General features: G+C 37.9%; 1 protein-coding gene and 1 long non-coding RNA gene across 3 annotated transcripts in view; one reads left to right on the top strand and one right to left on the bottom strand.

Annotated features, from left to right (window-relative positions):
* LOC124393371 (roundabout homolog 1-like) overlaps nucleotides 1-17,883 on the bottom strand; it is a 204,017-nt gene extending 186,134 nt beyond the window's left edge. The window contains exon 1 of one of the 2 annotated variants that reach the window (XM_046861141.1): nucleotides 17,412-17,883. The gene's annotated coding sequence lies outside the window, so the exon portion shown is untranslated. The remainder of the gene's footprint in view (nucleotides 1-17,411) is intronic. The other variant, XM_046861140.1, reaches the window with a different exon arrangement.
* LOC124393372 overlaps nucleotides 15,035-21,482 on the top strand; it is a 54,167-nt gene continuing 47,719 nt past the window's right edge. Inside the window, exon 1 of the long non-coding RNA XR_006927316.1 lies at nucleotides 15,035-15,186. This is a non-coding gene — a long non-coding RNA (uncharacterized LOC124393372). The remainder of the gene's footprint in view (nucleotides 15,187-21,482) is intronic.

Here is a 21,482-nt window from a genome sequence, read left to right as displayed (position 1 = left end):
ACAAGAGGCATGGCAAAGGATTTTATCCAAATGTTTGGAGAACTGAACTGTCCAGATGCCAAGATTGTGTAAAGCTGTTATTCATGCAGAAAGGAGGATTTTTTAATGAAAATAAAATGGAACATAAAGTCAAAGTCAAATTTTCTACTGTTATATTACGCAGTGTGTAGCATAAAAACCAAAAGTCAGTATAATGCTTACCTAAGAATATAGTTTACTTAGAATATACGTAGAATACACAGGGATAAACACACATAATTCCCTTTAATTCTTAAGTTCTGTAAAACTGCTTTGTGACAAAGTCCATTGTGAAAAGTGCTAAAGAATAAACTTAAACTTGAACTTTGCATAAATCAATGAAATATGTTTACAGAATCAAAACAATGTGCATACATTTTTTTTATTATTTTTATCTTCCTGTATTTTTTTATTAGCTTGGACTTTTGTAGTTCATACCCCATCTGCCTGGGACTGGTATAAAAAAAGACATTCAGGCTTTTTTATTTTTTATTTAATGTAACACTATAACCTCAATTCACAACCACATACACATTGTTTCTTGTGTACTGCCTCATTATAGCATCAGCTATTGTTTCAAAGTAAAGGAGTCATTTTAAAGGAGTTTTTTCTGATATCTGTGAAGATGAAACATTTGAAACATAAAATTTCTCTCCTAAAACCCCACCTCCATCCCTCAATATCATTATGTCCTGTCTGGTTGCTTTTAAGACTGGTTGAAAGATGCGACCGTAAAAGGTGTTACCTATCAATCAAAGTCTAAAACCATTTTAGACTAAAAATAAATGTGTGCTGGTTTGTGCTAGTTAGAGCTAGGATGAATCTCCAGGCCAGGAAATGTGAAAGAAAAACCTAAAATAAACTTGAAGGCTTATTCACTGCATGGCAACGTAGTGAATCATTATTAGTTCTAAGATTCCTTTGAAACGCTACCCTTATGACTGCTAATGTCTCATGTCTCAAAGATATATAATCTTATCATAACTTTGTCACCCATGGAAATGGAGTTTAATTCACACTGAACATAAAACCCAGAATGGACTTCAGCTATGAATAATGTTCTGTGTATGTCCAACGACCCGAAAAATTGTTCTCATGAACTAGTCTTTTGAAAGGTCTAAACAGAAAATATATTCCTGGCCTTCGTTTTCTTTTTAAGGTCTCAGAAGAGCATGGGACTAAAAGAAATAAAAGACTCACGATTGCTTTTAAAGCCCGTCTTCATGCTGCTTTATAGGTGCGATATATTAAAAATGTAGGCAGCTGAAATATCGTGTGGTAAAGAATATTTATAGTTGTTTTTTGGACACCCATACATACTTAATTAAAGCTTTTTTTTCCCCCACTGGATGATTCTCTATTCCTAGTGCAATTTATGCCAATCCTTTAGTCCTAGACTTATGGCGTGATAGAAAAGAAGCAAGTAATGGTCAATAAAATATGAAGTGTCATCATAAACGTGTGAAAGCTGTATGAAGATAGCAGGGATAAAAAAAAATCTATAAAGCTAGATGAAATGACTTGGAGTTGAACATACAATCAAAAGTGCTTCTCGACTGTTTCTGGGTTTATTTATTTCCGAGAATCCTTCTGTGTCTGGGAAATCAGCCCATAAATATGGAAGAAACTTTGTGTTTTCGTCAGCATTATGGATGCAGAGCAACTGAGCGTAATTAGCACTCTGCAGCACCTGCTTGTGTTGCAGAGCTTTGATTAAGACTCAGAGCTACAGTCTCTCTTTAGTCCCTTAATCCTTCCTTCTCTTTGATTCATCCAGCGCTTCCCTCTGTGCTGAAACAGTAAGACCCTTTTTTGCTTATTTCCTACTAAAGTAAACACCTGCCTGGACTTTACCCGGGCACAGTTTGATGAGCTAAATCACTCAGCGTACTCAAAAAAAATGCCTTATTTTTAGCTTAGCTTTCTCTGCTTTGTTTTTTTTTTCTTTTTACCCTTTCACTGTGTCTCTAACCCTAAACCTCTTTACATGCTTTTGTCTTTCAGAAGGCTGGCCCTTGTTCTCCTCAAACCCCCGCCCAAAAAAAAAGGCAGAAGCAAAGGTGATGAATACTTTCCAATTTGCTTGTTTACTATCCAAGGGATTAGAGTTGCAACAGAAATCGTCTCTCTCAGCAGATTTACGTAACCTATTTGTGTTGTGATTCACACAACTTTCGCTACAAAGTCTCCTGAGTAAAAAAGTATCAGTTGTTTCTACTCTGTACTATGAAACATTATGTATTTTTTTTTTTGTTTGTTTGACTCGCCAGATGCTTTATTAGCAACACCTGTACACTCGCATATTCATGCTATCAATTATCCAATCAGCTGATCAAATGGAACAGGATAATACATAATGCATGCAACTGAAAATCAAGAGCTTTAAATAACATGAAATATCAGAATGGTGGAGAAATATGGTCTCAGTGTCTTTGACTGTGCTGTGGTTGGTGTTGCCAGACGGGGATGGTTTAAGTATTATAACAAAAAAAAGTGCTGAATTCACAAAAAAAGTGACAAATGCAATGTGGGTAAGAAAGGTCAGAGGAGAATAGTCAGACTGGGTTGAGCTAACAGGAAAACAAATGTAACAGTGAGGGTAAATGTAAGGGGGATGGTAGTTAAGTGGGTGAGGCATTAGACTCTGGATAAAAAAGTAGCAAGTTTCCAATCCCAGCACCACTACTGAGCCCATAACCAATCGGGCATAAAATTATGACCAGTAAAGTGAATAACACTGATTATCTCTTCATTGTGGCACCTGTTAGTGGGTGGGATATATCAGGCAGCAAGTGAACATTTCGTCCTCAAAGTTGACTTGTTGGAAGCAGGAAAAATGGGCAAGTGGAAGGATTTGAACGAGTTTGACAAGGGCCAAAATGTGATCGCTAGACGACTTAGTCTTGATTTCAGGTCTGCAGTGGTCAGTATCTATAAAAAGTGGTCCAAGGAAGGAATAGTGCTCAAACAGGACAGAACTGTTTTTGGCAGCAAAAGGGGGACCAACACAACAAGAGGCAGGCGGTCATATTGTTAAACCTGATTGGTATAAATGTAAATGCAAATTCAAATGACCACAAATGCAATGAGAAAACATACAACACACTGAAATTTAATAGACGTGTGCTACATCAGCAGAAGTCCACAGGAGGTTCCACTCCTATCAGCCAAAAGAACAGGAATCTGAGTGGTAAAGAATCACCTGTACATTTTTCTGTCAAGTTTCTTGTGAACCATATCTGCATGAATGTATGCATTGTGCTGCTGATTGGCATAAACTGCATGAATAAATACAAGTCCCTGTTAAACTGGCCAGGAGGTGTATAATGTAATGCAGTGGATAAATGCCCATGATTAAGGTGACACTCAAGTATAAACACTGAAAAGGACTGAATTTGTATTACCATTTGTCTTTCCTTTTACAAGAATTGAATGAATGGATTTGTTGAGTACATTTTTTAGCCTCTGTTCAAATGAATCATGACGCCTTTTATAGCTCCATAAGAGTAGAGGACAGCTATTTATAAATAATGCATGGTCCTGGTTTTTTTCTTAGACCTCCAATGAAGAGAGCACACTCAACATTACCCATGCTATCTCTTTACAAATAAGGAGATTAACCCTCCATCATACTGACGCTGATGACTATAAATCAAGTTGTTTCACTGCAGCTGCTACACAGACACACTTATGCGTAAAACATATATATATATGCATTCTAAATATATCAGTGATATAATCTCAGTGTATTTGTTGACCCAGAACGTGGCAGTAGAGAGAATAAAAGCATATGGCGAGAACGAGTGAGCGGCTACAGTGCTGTGGATCGTCATGGAGACAGTGAAGAAAGACAATCTTCTGAGAAAACTCAGAATAGAAACAGGGGGTTGAGTCTGATTAAGAAAAAATATGTTTGAATTCCTATAAACTCGTTATGAACCTGACAATAGCTATAAAAAGCCACAGACTTTAACTGATGAAGTCTGATGAAGTGCTGTAGTTGTTTAAAAATTAGACGAGTAGAGTTCAAAGCATGATAGAAGTCCTGTGAAGGTTCCAGAATCTGACATTTTGGAAAATGGCCTGACATTTTAGCCATATCGAATGGTCAGACAAAATGCACTTAAAGAATCAAAAATCTAGTTTTTAAGTGTGTCTTATGAAAGTTGGCCTTGTGAGTGGTATTCATGAAAAAAATAAATGAATGAACCAAGGTTTATACATTGCAACAACCGAGAGCCTTGGAACATATGGAAAATTATTGAATCAAATCTAATACCATAACTGAAAATACTTATAGTATAATTCTAAAAACCTGAAATATGAATTTGGAAACTCAGTCAACTAATGGTTGCACCACATCCAGGGTATATCAGTTGCATTCTAGTGTGCAAAGAAGTCATATTTCCCAGTTACAGTAATGGCATTTGGTAGACACCCTTATCCAGAGTGAGTAACAATTTATTCAACAGACCAGTTGATGGTTAATGGGCCTTAATAAGGATTGTTAGGATTTGAACCCATGACCTTCCGATTAGAACAATCCAGGAGACACCATGTATCCACAATATAGTTTCTGGTTTCCTTTTGTTCATTCAACAGTGATTAATCACATTTTTCCCATTCCACTGAATTATTTTGTTTGTGTGTTTTTCTAGTGGTCTAGTGGAGCTTTTCTGATAGCTCTGTTTTCCTGGATGTTTCTACCCACACGCTGATTTAATAACTCACATTTTCCAATATAGAAGTTTTCCATTGGTAGTACTTAATAAATCTAGTATATGATATGTATTAAATCCATAATGAGACTCTAAACTGAACAGTTATGTATTTAAGTGCCCATCACTGAACAGTACACCTTAACAATGATAGATTGCAATGAATTGATATTTGGTGCAACCAAGATGAGTATGGGTTCTCTTTTATATTTGGTTCTCTTAAGGTTTCCTAGTCTCAGGAAGTTTTTCCTTCTCACACTTGCCACTGGCTTGCTCAGCAGGGATAAACATACAGTTAGAGACAATGTCCTTGTTAAAGTACAGACTACAAATAAAACTGAATCGAATCGAATCGAATTAAATGAGCTGGTTGGAGGGTTGACGAAATGCATATCCAAAACTAACCATGAATTTGAATACATAACCTTCAAACACAGCTTACCTAATTCTCTCCAACATTTACAATGCAAAATCCTGGTAAAATGCTTTTTTAAGACTGTAAACAAACAAATAAACAAACAAGGATGCTGAATTATGCATTTACAGATCCTCTCAGTGAAATAATCTCTTTTTCATTTTTTTTTATTTAACAAATGAGACACATGCCATTGAATAATGAATAGTCTACCAACACAGTAAAGTGAGCAGTTGATTGCCCTTCAGGCCTTCATCTGACAGCAGGAAACTGTGTGAACTCTTTTCCCGCTGTTGCACATATTCCAATAAGAGAGAGCAGATATAGATGTATGATGGAAAAGGTTTATAACGCACAAAGGTTTTTCGAGTACTAAATCACACTTTCTACTTCATTACTTTTTCTCTTCTTTACTTCCTCTCCTTCTCTCCCTCTATCTCTTTCTCTTATTCTGCCCCAATCTTTCTCTCGCAGCTTAAACATCACCTCTGTATTGGCAGTGTATAAAAGAAAAAGAGAAAGTGAGTGAAAGAAAGGGAGTTTGGCGTGATCACTGAGCCCTGTAGCACCACAGTGACAGCCATTACGCTCTGAACAATCCCCAGTCATTACGTTGACTGTGATCAGTGGCTCTCAGCATGAAAAGCTGTTTGGTAAACAGGAGACAGACACTGAAGCATCACTCATTGTCCGTTGCTCCATCAGAGGTTTTAAATTCAGCAGCATGCTTAAACCACAGCTGGATAAAAGACATATAGACAAAGGTTTGTGGACACCTGACTATATGATTCATAGGCGCTTTTTGAACATTCCATTCTACAATTAGGTACACTTTTCCTGTTAGAATAACCTCTACGCTTCTCAGAAGATGCCTAACTAGATTGTTGTGGAGATTTGTGGTCATTCAGCCACAAGAAAATTAGTAAAGTGAAGTACTGATGTAGTAAAAGAAGGAGGTCTGGGGTGCAGGCAGCATTACAATTGCAAGGCTTGGTATTTCAAGGCTGTCACCCTTGGGGCCCTTGAGCAAGACCCTTAACCCCTCTGTGCTCCAGGGGCACTACAATATGGCTGAACCCCAGCATCCTAACATCACTGGTATATTCAAAGAAAGAATTTTACTAAATTTCATAAATGCTGTCTTAAAACCTATATAGTATATGGCTACTGGAACACCATTTAGAACTCATGTGCTTATCAAATTTTGCCATAAATAACATCGAATTATTTAGAGACCCACTGCTATATAGATTATTTAGTTGAAAATATAAGAACTTTGCAATTCTCTGTGTTCTAAATCTTAAAAAAAAAAATTTAAGGTAGTAACTCAGTATTTAAGGCTTTTGGTTGCTGATCGGAAGATGTTTAAAGCCCCAATATTACCATTCTGCCCCTCTGACCCTGTGCTCTGACCTTAACCCTAACATTGCTGGGATATGCAAAGGACGGAAATTCACTGTGCTGTAATCTACATATGACAAGTAAAAAGCAAGTTTCTTTCATTCTTCTTTAAACAGATTTGAGGTCAGCGCTCTATAGCACAAAAAACAGAGGTCCCCAAAACACTGAGTCACAGCACAGTACCAGTCTGTGGAAGAGTTTGCTACTTCATTACTAATGATTTTATGTCAATTAACTGTTCTGAATTAAAATGAATCATAATTAATGTTCTGATTATGTATTTGCTATTAAAAGGTAATTTATATATATATATATATATATATATATATATATATATATATATATATATATATATATATAGCTTCTATCACCAAAACAAATTCCCTGTAATTGCAAACATACTTGGCATACTTTCTGATTCCGATTCACGATTAGTCGCAAACTTTAGTGTTTAGTGATATTTTGAGAAAGAGAGAGAAAAAGAGAGAGAGAGAGAGAGAGAGAGAGAGAGAGAGAGAGATAGATAGATAGATAGATAGATAGATAGATAGATAGATAGATAGATAGATAGAACTTAAAACCCCCATCACTGCTGGTCCATGAGAATATTTTCAAAATCATCCTGGTTTGTGGTGTACAAAAATGTTGGCCCCTCATGCTGGAACGGCTTCACCTACTGAAGTTTAAGTGAAAGGAACATTTCATGCTACCACATCCCAAGCATTCTAAATAATTGTGTGTCTCCTACTTTGTTCTAATATTTTGGGGAAAACCGCATATAGCTGGAAAAATCAGATATACATATACTGTACGTTCCCTACATTCTTCTAATCCTTGTGATAAGTGGCACCAGATCATCAACTATAAATCAGTAAGATGAAAAGAAGATGAGATATCCAGTTGCAAAAAAGCCTTTATATTATAAAATATTTCTCTGAAAGAAACGCGTGTGTATTCTTATGCTACACTTCAGTTTTAAGTCTTCTAAGATATTCTTAGCCTCCTAAAGCCTCAGAGGAAAATTATTCTATTGTAGGATTTTACACAGTGTGTAATAACACTTAAGTTGCTGTTAAGGAGATTTCCCCTGAAATAAACTGATGTTTTGGACCTCTGTTATATGAAGATCTAAAATGTGCATATATTCCTCCTAGTGAAATCCACATATGCTTATTTTTTACACTGGGCAAACATGAAGCCGGGAAACAGTGCAGTGTTTAATATAAGATACAGTATTCTTCCTTTGTGTGCTGGTGTCTGCAGAATCTTTTTGTCTCAAATTAATTAAAAATGAAGAAGCAGATAAATGAAATCGAATGAGATTCTCAGCGTGGTGTCTAGAACCAGTCAGACTCAATTGTAAGCAAGTTTCCATCAAAAACACCGCAAATTGTCAATGAACAGTGATTTTTTTAAACATGTTGCCGACAGAAAATCAGCCAGCAAAGGAAAGAAGAGAAAAGAAAAGAAAAAAGAACCCACCAAATGCTTCAAATACACACATGCACTGTCATAACTCATTCAAATAATTTGCCTTTCATCACCCAGTACTTCATTCCTTCTTCAGAAATATGCTAACTTGGCCACCTTTCAAAATAGCATCTTGTTGAACGAAATATCCCATACTTTAAAAAAACCCCACTTTAAATGAACACAATGCAGTTGATCCGCTTCTTAACAAGGGTTTTTTTTTTCTTGGCGGTCAACAAAAAGAAATCATCAACCTCTGTAATCAGAGGGGAAAAATTAATCATGTTAGCGTTCACCATAATGGTCTGCTGATCGACAGCATTTACTGTCTCCTGGTTCTTCAGCGGTAAATCAGCGTGAAATGGTTTATTATGGACAGCACTACAGACCTGAGGGTTAAAACAAGAAGCATCGCACTGCTAATAAATCAGAGAGCATAGCAGGATGTCTTGAGGGACACGTGCCTACATTATTATTATAACCGAGTTGTGAAAGAGGATAAGATAAGAGTGGGATTCGAGACACCTCTGAACTACTAACGGCTTTATGAAGCGAGACAAACATACCCTCGTGGACAGGGTTTCTATACATTATGCATTTCAAAATACCATACTAACGATTTTTGGGACCATATATAACAATTTTATTTCAAATATAACATGATTTACGTTACAATTTCTGATGGATGTCAGTCAGAATTTTAGTCGCGCTGTCGGGGGGCGCTGTACTATTGCTGCCTCACAATGCAACAACCAATCACAGCTGATCCAGTCTAGCGTCGATCTTTTGGCAGTGCTGATGAATTTGCTCCTAACTCCACGAAAAAAACACCTGGCCCTGTCCACCTTAATACATTTTCGCTTAAAAACACATATCTTTCTCTCCATTTTGGCCTTTCGTCCACACTGAGAAGGAGTTTTCAGTCAGCGAATACATAGCTTTTTAAAAAAGCCCTGCAAAATGGATACATTTGAAAACAGAGTTTACACGTCGCAATTTGGACTGCAAAAAACGAAAACGAGCCGGAAAGTAAATAAGCTGCAGGAGGAAATTAAGCAGTTTGACGCATCTTACGTTTTGCTCGTTTTAAGACGTCTTAGTGTGGATGAGTAACGACTGAAAACAAAAGTGTGGGCGTGAAGCGTTATTTGGACAAACGTTTTTACAAATTCTTAATTTTGTATTTTAGAAAACTGAATAGCGCAATAGTTTGCAAACACAAATATTTTGCAATACTGTGTTTTCCATAATAATCCAGACCTGGAAATTACTCTGGTACAGACTTGTGATGGTTTACTTATAGTAAAGCGTATACACAGCGCAACTCAGAGCGAGCATAAAACCTTATGGTGAAGACCCTGAAGTTCCTGTCGGAATGAGCAGGTGTTTTGCATGTAAAGCAACTTGTTAACAAGAGCTTGTTGAAAAGGGTGTTGTCCCTTGGAATCCGGAGTCAGAATGACAACAAGCAGAGGGCACGTCATTGATTATGGACATTAGTGCTGTGCTGCATCCTAAATCAAGCCGGTGGTCCCCCAGGAGCCCCATGTTTACCGCATACAGTCACATGGCCTGACCTTCTGCTCCACCCACTAACCCCCTCCCCCAGGAATTGAATGCGATAAGCCCTGACCAGAATGCAGGATAAAATACTAGGGGGGGACTGCGGGGCTTGTGGAAGGACAAAAATAAAGAGGTCATCCATCCATGCAGGCAAAGATTGGTCAGATTGGAACGGATTGGTCACTGGTAGAGGGAGAGGAAGAGAGAGAGAGAGAGAGAGAGCGAGAGAGAGAGCACCATATATAACTCTACCCTTAAACATGAAATCCGGTTTTACTATCAGACATGAAGCATGTGGGTGCAAGCAAGCAGGCAATTGAAGCTTGTAGGACAAAGTGAGTGCATTGTCAGGGTGGTTTTAATTAGAATACTAGCTTGTTTAAACCTAAATCTTTCAGTCGAATCAGCTATATTTGGTACAAAGCTGTCTTTTGTCTGATACACTTCTCTATTTAAATAGTACACATACACAGGTAATCCCAGACTTACAATGGAGATGCTTTCCGATAACCCCATCATAACTTGAAAATATCGCAAGTGATCAGGTGATCAGTATGGGGTAGTGTACTGTAGTTTGTTAATAAAAAATATGACAGTACAAAATTGATCAATTTACAGTACCGTACTGTATAATCTATGTATGTGGCAGGAGGCGGGTGAACTACAAGTACGATTTGCGAGTGGAGCTATGCTGGCCTGCTGCACGAAATTTTGTCGTATCGATATCATCATCATAAGGTCAAAAAATCATAAGTCGAACCATCGTAAATTAGGGACTACCTGTATAAAGAGTGCTGTGCTTTTTGAAAGATGGGTGTCCAATCCAGAATGTGTCCCTGTTTAGACTTAACTTTCTTGAGATGTGGTTACTGACAAATGAATGAATGAATGAATGAATCAATCAATCAATCAATCAACAATAATCCATGCCACCTCCTGGTCTGTAATGTTAAAAGTATCCGAGCTTTCAAACTACTCAGGTCTAATCATTTTAATCTGCCAATTCTGTAATGCTTATACATAAAGTAATGCATACTAAAAATATATACTTGAAACAATGTATTGGCATTTGAAGTAAAGATTTCAAGTCTACTTTACTTAAATATCATTTTAACAATGCAATTTGGCCAACATTTAAATCATAACTTGACCCAATAACTGAACAGGAAACTTTAGATAGAAAAGGGCCACAGTATATTAGTTGAGTGGTGTGGTTTTAGTAATATACATTTTTTTGTTCCATTATGAGGAATAAGCTTCAAAGAAATGCTTTAAGTAATGCTTTAAGAAATGCTTTAAGTTTGTGTCTATGGGTCCTATGACTGTGGAATAACACATGCAAGGGGAAAAAGCCCAAACAATATGTGTGAGCTCGTTAGCAAAATACTACTGAAACTGTTAGCATTAAAGCAGCAACTTCCAGCCAGCAATCATTCGACATTCCTCCAGTTTATGTATTTAGCACTAAAAGGAAAAAATGTATTACATATTTATAAAAGAAAATGCATAAATGTACATTATAATAGAATAATTGTGTACAGAAGCATGCAAGTAGCCTGTGTCATCATTATTTGGTTTTAATTAGTCAGTTTTATGAACTGGCTAATTCCTTATTTGATGTAATATTTAATTTTGCCTTAAAGGTTCTTAAAAGCCTGAAATTGCATGAGCTCAAACCTACAGATACCGCGCTAAAGCTGCAGCCTATTCCTTAGGTTTTTCTAAATGTTCTCTTTAGCTGACCAAACATATCCTTTGTGCAAAGAAGGATCACAGGGATAAGATAATGGAATCGGTCTAAGCGTAGAATGGTTTCAGAGGATTTTTCACATCTATAGTGCAAAGTTAATGATTTAAACTTTGATCTGGTTGATGGAGTGGTAAACAACCACAAGAACAGAAATCAGTTTACTTGGTAAGACCATAACCCTGTGAAAGACACTGTGTTTAGGCTTAAAGGCAGTACAGTGATGTCCACCAGTGAATAATAGCGTTTAACCACCTGTGACAGTCGGGGAGATAGATGGTGCCACGGCCCACAGACGTTCCAGCGATATTAGAGGAACTGATAGAGCATGACAGCAGTTATGAGAACTATCAGAGAGATGGAAGAAGCACAGGAGCCTCCTGGAGAGCATGATGGACAACCATGCACAGGGCGAGAGCCGAGGGAGAAAGGGCCTCTGCTAGCCAGGCAAACTAATGATGTCTGGCTCTGAGTTCACGTTGATCTTTGACCCTCCAAATCTATTGTTGCCAAATGGGTGCAATGCCATGTACCATCCGTGTTCGCTGTAATCTTATGTCTGTCATAACAATGAACAGTTTAGCATAGTGGTTTTAAATCAGGAAACAAAAGACAAAAAAGATTCTGGGTATGCCCAAAGCAAACGTGATTGTGCAGATGGTAGAGTTGTTGCCTCACAGCTCCAAGGTTCTGGATTCGATCCTGAGCTCTGAGTTTTGTCTCCATGTGGCTTTCCAATGAGTTCTCTGGTTTTCTCCTACGTCCCAAAAACATGCTGCTTGATGGACGGCTATGCAAAATTGCCCTTAGGTATGTGTAGGTTGACCAGGCATCACATATAATGTGTATTCTCACCATTCATACAGTATTCCTGTGGTAAATTTCAGCTTCACTGCAGCCCTGCTCAGGCTAAAGTGCTTACTAAGGATAAATAAATGAATGAAATAAATAGAACTTGCCAGGAAGAGTGAGTGTATCGTCTGTAATTTGAATATTTGGTTTTGTGTTGTGGATCCTCTCTAGCTGAACTTAGCCTGAGAAGTGAAGTTCTATCCGTCACTGGCACCGCGACCAGTCGTGCAGAAAGTGTCTCTCTGGTGTGAAATTAAATACAATGGGTCTGCGTGAAGAAACGATCACTTCAATGGAAATTCAATAAAAAGGCGCTCAATCAATGGGGGGGAATAAAAGGTGCGGCTGTCATTACAAGACATTAAGGGGAAAAAACGGCTCACCAAGTGGCTGACATTACAAGAACGGCTGTGACAGTGATAAGGTGGGATCTCCACAATGAATGTCTGCTAGCATCGATTGCCTAAAGGCGACCTGAGATTTTTTTGGGCGGGGGGGCATGAATTACAACTTATTCCTTTCGGCCATAAAAGTGACCGGAGTCCATTTATTGGATACAGGTCATTACACACAACGTCCATCGCTTGGAACATGTGTACAAACCCAGTGATAAACGATAAGAGACAAACACCTGGAAGAGGCGTGATATTGACTGGGAAACCACATTGTTGATTACAAACAATTCCTGAGATCGAGCATCATCCATTTTGCTCCTACCTGCCTGCAAGCACAAAGAGAGACAGAATGTCATCTTGTAACAATAGAGGAGGAAAACGCAGCCTGTGTTTTAGTGTTTGTTTTAAAACCAGCAATCTAGTTGCAAACATCCTGCACATTTCTCCCATGATTTTGACAGCTCTTTATCTTTCAAACTAAATCTCACTGAAAAGAAAGTCATTCTTTTTTCATAACATATAAAGCCTTCATACATTTATATCATATTCACGTCAGCAGCGAAGCTGGCTACTCCAGGTAGTTAGAATACACAGGTAGCGCTTTTATCATGCGGGAGCATTTTGCCGGTGAGAATGCGCAAGATTCAATAAAAAAAAAAAAGAGAAACACTATTGAGCAAATCTCACAGATGGGAACAGAGAGTCGGAGACAGACGAGTATCTCTTGGGAAATATCTCGCAGCTGCTTAAAATATAGCAAGGGAGCAAAAAACACACACATATATACACACTCGTTAACTCAAACACACAACATGTTTTTCCTCCACATATTATGATCCTTTACTGATAGGGTTTCCGTGAGAGAATCACAGGAAAATAATTATTAGTCCACAAATATCTTTTTTAAACCTTTTCATCGCCTCATTCTTGGATTTCTGATCAAATTGGCCAATCAGTAATGCCGGCTCTGTCTTCCTTAAGCTGAAAATGTGACACATGAGGTAGCATTTCAAATGCAAGTACAGTACTGTAGAACTGGAGGAGTCGAACTATTATTTCCCGACCCTGTTAGCAACCAGTTACTTCCCTCCTTCTATTTTATGTTTTCTATTAATACTCTTTCATGCGTTGAGACTCAGCGATTTGCACGCCAGCCCATGTTTAAAACAGACAATCCGAAACAACAAAGATGTACATGTGTGGTGAAATATGCATGAGAGAGGTGACACATCACCATAACCCGTGTCAGTCAATAGTGTAATTAAATGACCGGTGTGAGGCAACACTTTCATGCCCTGTCAAAAGCTTTTCCTTGCAATCATTACAGCACGCAGCCTCGCTCTCTACAAGCAACAACAAATTGTATTATAGTGCCATCAATAATGCATACTCACATATTATTGAAATTCAATGCAATTCCTTATTCACATACAGGAGGATTGTGTATCCAAAGATGAATGTTCCAAAGATGACTGTTGTAGAGACCCGGGTTTCAGTTCACATCAGACATCACATGATCATATGTGGGAAGGAAAATGTGATTTTAATCATTTGTTTGGTGTGGCTTTTGTTTTTGGTGCCAGATATTTTGGTATTTCCGAGAACTGCTGATGTTCGTACACAACAGTCTTCAGAGTTTATATTGTATGGTGAAAAACAATCCAGTGTGCTGCAGTTATGTGTACAGAAATGTCATGTTTTAATGTTGTATCTCTGAACAGTTCAAATCACACCATCGCTAAGCTGCCATTGCTGGGCCCGTGAGCAAGGCCCTCAACCCTCAACTGCTCAGTTATATGAATAAAATAATTCTAAGTCGGTCTGGATGAGGGTGTGTGCCAAATGCCATAAATGTAAATGTTAGTAATGAAAGAGGATTAAATAGAATGGCCAAAACTGATCAAACTCATATTTTTATCATTGTTTTGTCATTTTTACAGCCATGGTGAGAAGAAGATGAGTTCACATTTTAAAGCCTTGAAGCAGATATTTACAAACAGACTGACAGAAGACTGCATCTTGTTCAACATCTGTCATCCTGTAGCAGAAATCTGAGATTACTGTGAGCACAAAACTGAGATTTCCAAAATGCCAATTGATCATTTGGATAAATTGCATGAATGAGCCGGAGCACCGGTGTTCCTAATAAAATGACCAGTGAGATTAGTGTTAATCGGGTGTAATCATCCAATAATTGCATAGAAATGGAGTAAATAACATACTTGGAAATAACTTATATAGCTTTGAGGGTACAGCCATGCTTACTCTAAAAAGCAATTTTACTTGTCACTAGATAAATCAGGACACTAAAAGGTTTTGCGGTGTGATAAAAAAAAAAAAAAAAAGAGGATGCAGGAAGTGCTACTCAATATCCAACTGCGAGGGCTAGTAGGGGGAACACAGACAGAATTAACAATGTGGGGAAAGGAAACACACACACACACACACACACACACACACCCTATTATCACAGGGAATTAAAGTGCAGAGGAAGCAGAGGGCTCTGAGGAATATTAATGAAGTACCTGCCATAGTGCCGTAGTGACCACCAGCTTCTTTTACTCAGTTTTATTCAGCAGATTTGGTCAAACAAGACCCAACAAAAAAGTAAGTAGTGCCTGCTAAAAAATAAATAAAATCGATCTTATCTCTGTAGTATTGAATTATGGTAAAAGTTTTAATAATGGTAGTGTGATTATCATTGCTCCTGATTGCAAGTCAAATTTGACTACTATATAAACTACATTTATAAAAATAGGCTGTTTATCTTTTATTTTCTTGACATTAGTTTGGGAGCATACGCCCAAGTGTGGGCTTAGTAGAGGTGAATGAAGTGTGACGCTGACTAAGACAGCCGCAGGCCACAATGATATAAATATGATTTCTGCAAAACAACCAATACATTGAGCTCATTAAGATTCACAGTGGTTTATTTTTGTTAAATGGTTGCGTTCAAATTTAAACAAGAACCTTCTGACTCATTAACTTGATCTGGTTGGTGCATTTGGAGCAAATTGTGATCTAATTGTTCATTTGCCATTGAAAAGAAGAAGCTGTTGCCCTATAAATCCATTATATTGATTCAAGGAATTGTACAGTTGAAAGAAAAACACATCGAGCAAACACTGTTGGATATATCGCATATGTGAAGTCAATGCTGCAAAGTCTGCTATATAATCTTTAATCTAACGTCAGACAGTTGGAATGGTGACGAAACCAACAGACGTGGTGCGCGGTACATTTTAGGTGTTATCTGTACTGACCAGATATTACTGTACTAAACACAACCCACTGCAGAACCTCCATGTTGGGCGCAATTAAAGTTTCAGCTGCTCTGCATACAACAAGTCAGTATGCACATTCTTTGTTTCATTACTTTCACAACCAGTGAGGAGATATGAGCAAACATGGTAACTGTTTGGACAAACAAATCAGGTTTGGCTACTCAAGCAATGTGAACAGATTGAAAATAAACTGAAATGGAAATCTGCATACGATTTGCTTCAGTCTGTGACTGAAAAGAATATTCGAGTGAGCAGGATATTTTTCTTTCATCTTAAATTTGATTGGCTTATGAAAAGTGGGTAAGTCTACTGTTGGCATCTTGTACTAATTCAATCATATACAGAAATCTGATTTGACTGTAAATAAGGTTTCAAATCACAATTTTGCCAAATTATATTATTTAACAATAACAGAGCTAAAAAAGATGGAAATAGTCCACAAAGCCAGAAAATTATACCCTAATCTATATACAAGCCCATGGCCATTGGATTTACTCAGACCAGTGTGATTAAAAATGTACCCACTGGGCAGAAAACAGTCCAAGTATTTTTTTTTAATGCACATACGTTGTGATGCCAAATGCCAAATTATATCCTGGCCAGTGGAGCTTGATATTTGTTTTAAGGCAATTCCATTTGGTCTACAATGTTAAATCTGGTCCGAAGCAACATTAAGCTCAGCCGCACGAACCCCAATTCTCCATAAAAACGCTGCAAGTCGGCACAAGCCATTTTTCATGGAAACCAGCCTGAGATGTCGACATACTATACAGAGTCTTTATGATTCAAAAAAGGGGTTCAGGAATGCAGACAAATTAGGGAAATTGATCAGGCCAGAACTGTCAAATGGCATTTGCATTCAAGGAATGGAGAAGCTGCTCCCATGAGACAGATCAACTCTAAGCACTTTTCATGGAGAATCACCGAAGTACAGACAAGCATTACTCAAGCACACTTCAGCAAAAAAAATCAATAGCAAATCAATTTGGCCCAAAACAATGAATTTTAGAAAAGAGTGCTGACAATATCTTATTGGGTATAACCCTAGCAGAGAGGAAGGGAGAGAATAAAGGAATGGTTTTAACGTCAGAAAAAAGTTTCTTTTCATTGCAATTTCATGTTTATTTAACACATGGTACAGAATTCAACTAAAACTCAAAGTTAAACTGCCTAAAATCAGCACAACATTAGGGATTAGTCTGTATATAATCTAGATCAATTTAGCCCACTTTCTCATTATTTCACATTTTAAAAATTGAACCCTTTTTAACACTCTGATGAAGATTTACTGAAAAGAATTAGGATGAAATGTAACATGATACCAAGGTTTTAATCTAAATCACTGGTAAGTGTTGGTATGTTGGGGTCTCTACCCCAGTCTAGTCATGGGTTAGACATTTCGACTGGTTGAGTGAAGCATCTTCACTGCACCTGAGTAGTTGTAATATTTTGCAGTACATTTTCTGTCCCATTGTTGGTCAGTTTTCAAACTTTTCTCACCAGCTGTCCAAAATGCGCAGGTATAATAATTCAGTTAATGGGACTCACCTCGGTTTTTTTGTTGCAATGTTCAGCCTCTCACCTCGTCCTCTTTCAGAAAAAAGAGTCCTCCTCCATGCCGGTGTTGTCTATCAGTATCTATCCGGCGTGCCGGTGCGCAAGAACGGTGGAGCCGCAAATGCGCAAAGCGCGTTCTTTCTTTCTTTGATTTTTTTTTTTTTTTATAAAGTACTGTGTGTGTGGAGGTGGGTTTTTACGGTTTGTCGTGGATGCTTAATAAAGAACCCGAAATTCTCCTCTTCAAAGAACCCTGAGTGGTTGAAGTGGAGGGTTGAAGCGCAGAGAGCAGTCCAAAAAAGCTGAGCGCTCCGGCTCTCCTGCGCTGCGCTGCTGCAGCCACCGGCTCCTAACCGCTGCGCCATCCAGCGACATAATCACAACTCGTGCTGCTCAAATTAGGGGGGAGGGCACGTGATAAACCCATGGGTGTATCGATTTATTGGAATTCTCTCTCTCTCTCTCTCTCTCTCTCTCTCTCACTCTCTCTCTTTCATATTATTATTTAGGCTGCATTGATTATTTACAAAGTCCTGATTTATCCCTTGCAGTATTCTGATTTATCACATCATCCATCATATAAGAGCCACTTGAGAGGATAAGAATTTACAAAAACATGCACAAGATAGATGATAACCTTTCGAATGCCTTGTGAAAAAATTTTTTATCGACCTGCTGTAGGTTTATTTGTTATCCTACATACATTAATGTCTTTGAAGGGCATTTATAAGTATCAAAATTATTACTTTTAGATTGTTACTATAATATAAACATGTATCAGAACAGGCGGAAAAAATAGTATGTGCAAAAATGTAAAAAAAAAGTTTAAATAATGCAACTTATTAAACATGCCATCTGTGCGCAAACAAACGCACTCTAAAGTCCATGCTGCCCTGAGATCTTCTCCAAAACAGCGAGGCATCTGTCTCTTCCCACAGTCATCAGCTGCTGCTGCTAGGCTGAGGTGCCGACTGTCTTTTACTCTTGGCTCTTCATCCCCCAATCCTCTCAACAGTCCAAATGCCTTGTTCCTGTTTAACACACACACACACACACACACACACACACACACACACACACACACACACACACACACACACACACAGAGACAGATGCTGCAGAAACCAGCTTCATCTGATGAGGTCTGACAACAGAAGAGGCACACAGGTGAAAACGCCAAGCTACTATGCTTTTCATCAGCTCTAAACCATCTAGTCCACCTGGGATTCAATAACTGTCAAGCTAACTTCTGAAGTCCTACAGTGATATTAGGAGAATCCTGGTTCACATGTGCTAACTTTGCTTGAATGGTTTTGCAATATTTGAATTTTACAATATTAATTGCATCAAGTCATGGTCATGTTCATAAAAAAGTTCCAGTTTTAAGTTTGTGTTTGCTGCGTTTAAATGTACTTTATATGAATTTGATCAAAAATCCATAGCAACATTTTTATGCTATCATATTGCATACTGATGTTCATAGGAAGAATTGTTTAAAGTGAAGTGGTAGCTTAGTGGTCTTTGGATCAGAAGGTTATGAGTTTAAATCCCAGCCCCACTAATCTAGGCCCCCTGAGCAGATCCCTTAACCGCACCGCTGCTGTATTATTGAGACAGATGTAAGTCGCTCTGTATAAGGGCTTCAGCCAAATCGCTAAAATCTAAATGAACCTATATCAGTATTTGTATTGGGATTTAAACCTGAGTGGGAAGGGATAGCTCAATCGTTAAGATGTTAGACTTCTGATCAGAAGGTTGTCAAAACTTCCACTTCCACTAACCCTAACCCTTGAGTATGGCCCTTAACCCTCGACTGCTCAGTTGCATAACAGAGATAATCAAAAGTCGTTTTGGTTAAAGGCGTCTGCCAAATGCCGTAAATGAATGGGTGTGTGGCATATACTGGATTTTTTAAAATCCAGTGTGAACCCATGGTGTGTGAGTTCTGGCACAGACAGTCCAAGCAGTCATATATATATATATATATATATATATATATATATATATATATATATATATATATATATATATATATATATATATATACATACAGGTAGTCCGCTACTTAAGATGGAGATACGTTATGATGACTCCATTGTAAGTCAAATATATCGTAAGTAAGTCAAAGATTTTACTATAGAGGTAAAGGAGACATACATTTGCTTTTGCAGACATGCTTTTATCACTAAAATTGCAGTTTGAAACAGAAAAAAATACACACTGAGACAACTTTACACCGTCGACCGCTAGCAAGTAAGAAAGAAATGAAGAACAGTATAGTGACTCTCCTATTTGTTTCTGTATTTGGATCTCTATTCTTTTACATTTCTCGAGTTCAGGAAGAAGCGTGCTATGCTTCATAAAGTGAATTGTGCACAACATTTAAAACTGAATGAATCAGATGATTTGAACAGATCAGATAAATGTGCGGTGAGCTTTGGACAGGAATCCAGTGTAACTAATTGTAATGCACAAGCAGTGTGATGATCAGCAATGAAGGAGCTGGATCTCAGGTTGGACCATATAGCTTTACTGAATGGAGTGCTATGATCAGCAGCCAGAACAAAAGACTTTTTATTGGATTTAGGACAGGATTTGATAGAGTGCATCAATACCTATTTATTCCCAGTTTCGTTCTGAGAATGCTTGTTCCTCCAAACGGATAAACTTTCCTTATACTATACCAATGTCAAAAAAGTTAACTATTCTAGCTCTCTAATGTAGTTCTACATGAAACTCCATGAATTTCCATAGTTCCTTAAGTAATCCCCAAAATACCAAATGGATTTCAAGTGCAAAGCAAACTTAAATAGTGATATAAGGAGGCATTTATAAAAATCTGGCAAGCTTAGAATCTTTAAATGCTATTCACCTTCAACAGAATTCTTTCTTAGCCACATTTTGACCTCAAAGCAAAAAGCAGGTCAGAAAACAACCATAAAAGAACATTATTCTAATTGAATAACTTGAGAGCTACAAGCAGGCAAGTTTTCAAGGACTGTTTATAAGAGTTCAGGTCAGGAAGGAAGAGGAAAGAGAGGAAACAAGATAGGAAACAACTATAAGATAACGACGAGCTGTAAAATATACTAGACAGCAAAGTGCACAAAGTAAATGTCAGACTTTAGGTGGACAGTCTGCTTTTTTGACTGTTGTGGGGGGGGAGTGAGGACAATGTTGAACAAAACCTTTATTGCAATGGCCTTTTGGGAGCTCAGTCTTAAGCCTGTACTTGTGATGTTTCAATCAGTTAATAATCTGTGCTCAGACTCAAGGGAATTGTTGATGTTCATTTCGGGTCTTCAAGTGAAGTGCAGTTTCTGGAAAACCGGATTCTTGGATTTCTGTATTAAATACTGAGTATAGCAAAAGAATATTATTTATGTGGGCCCTGTATAGTAGAAAAATGCTAACAGATTTTCAGAAGACAAAATATGGGCTATACTGTGTCAGTTCTCGAGGATGGATTGATCCCATGGGTTTCTGAAACTGTGTACCCATGCATTAAGTGGTTTTGTGACAAACTATTTGGTAGGGCAGTATGCAGTTTGAGGTGTAACCCAAATGTTTGCAACTCAGACGATATAATTAAATGCTGCTCTTTCTTTTGTGTAAAAGAATAGAACAGAATAAAAAAAAACTGTTTTGTGCACATCATTGTGCCTGGCAAAAGACTTTATAGCACAACTTTAGATAGCTAAAGTACAAGTTATCACCACTGGTTCTGTGTATTTTTATTACCCAATCCTTGTTCTCAATGTATCATATTTATCTAATTTATATATTTTTTTCTCCAGCTTGGCAGACGTTCTTTTCCAGATCTGATTTATACAACTAAGCTGAAGATGTTGAGGTTTTCGTTGAGAGTGACGAAAATGAACAGGATTAGAAATGAGTTTATTAGGGGGACAGCGCATGTAGGACGTTTTGGAGACGAGGTGAGGGAGGTGAGATTGAGATGGTTTGGACATGTGCAGAGGAGGGACATGGGGTATATCGGTAGGAGAATGCTGAGAATGGAGCCACCAGGAAAAGGGGAAAAGAGGAAGACCAAGGAGGAGG

Source organism: Silurus meridionalis, chromosome 11 (genome assembly GCF_014805685.1).
Source record: "Silurus meridionalis isolate SWU-2019-XX chromosome 11, ASM1480568v1, whole genome shotgun sequence".
Classification (NCBI taxonomy): domain Eukaryota; kingdom Metazoa; phylum Chordata; class Actinopteri; order Siluriformes; family Siluridae; genus Silurus; species Silurus meridionalis.
This window is presented reverse-complemented; position numbering and strand designations above follow the sequence as displayed.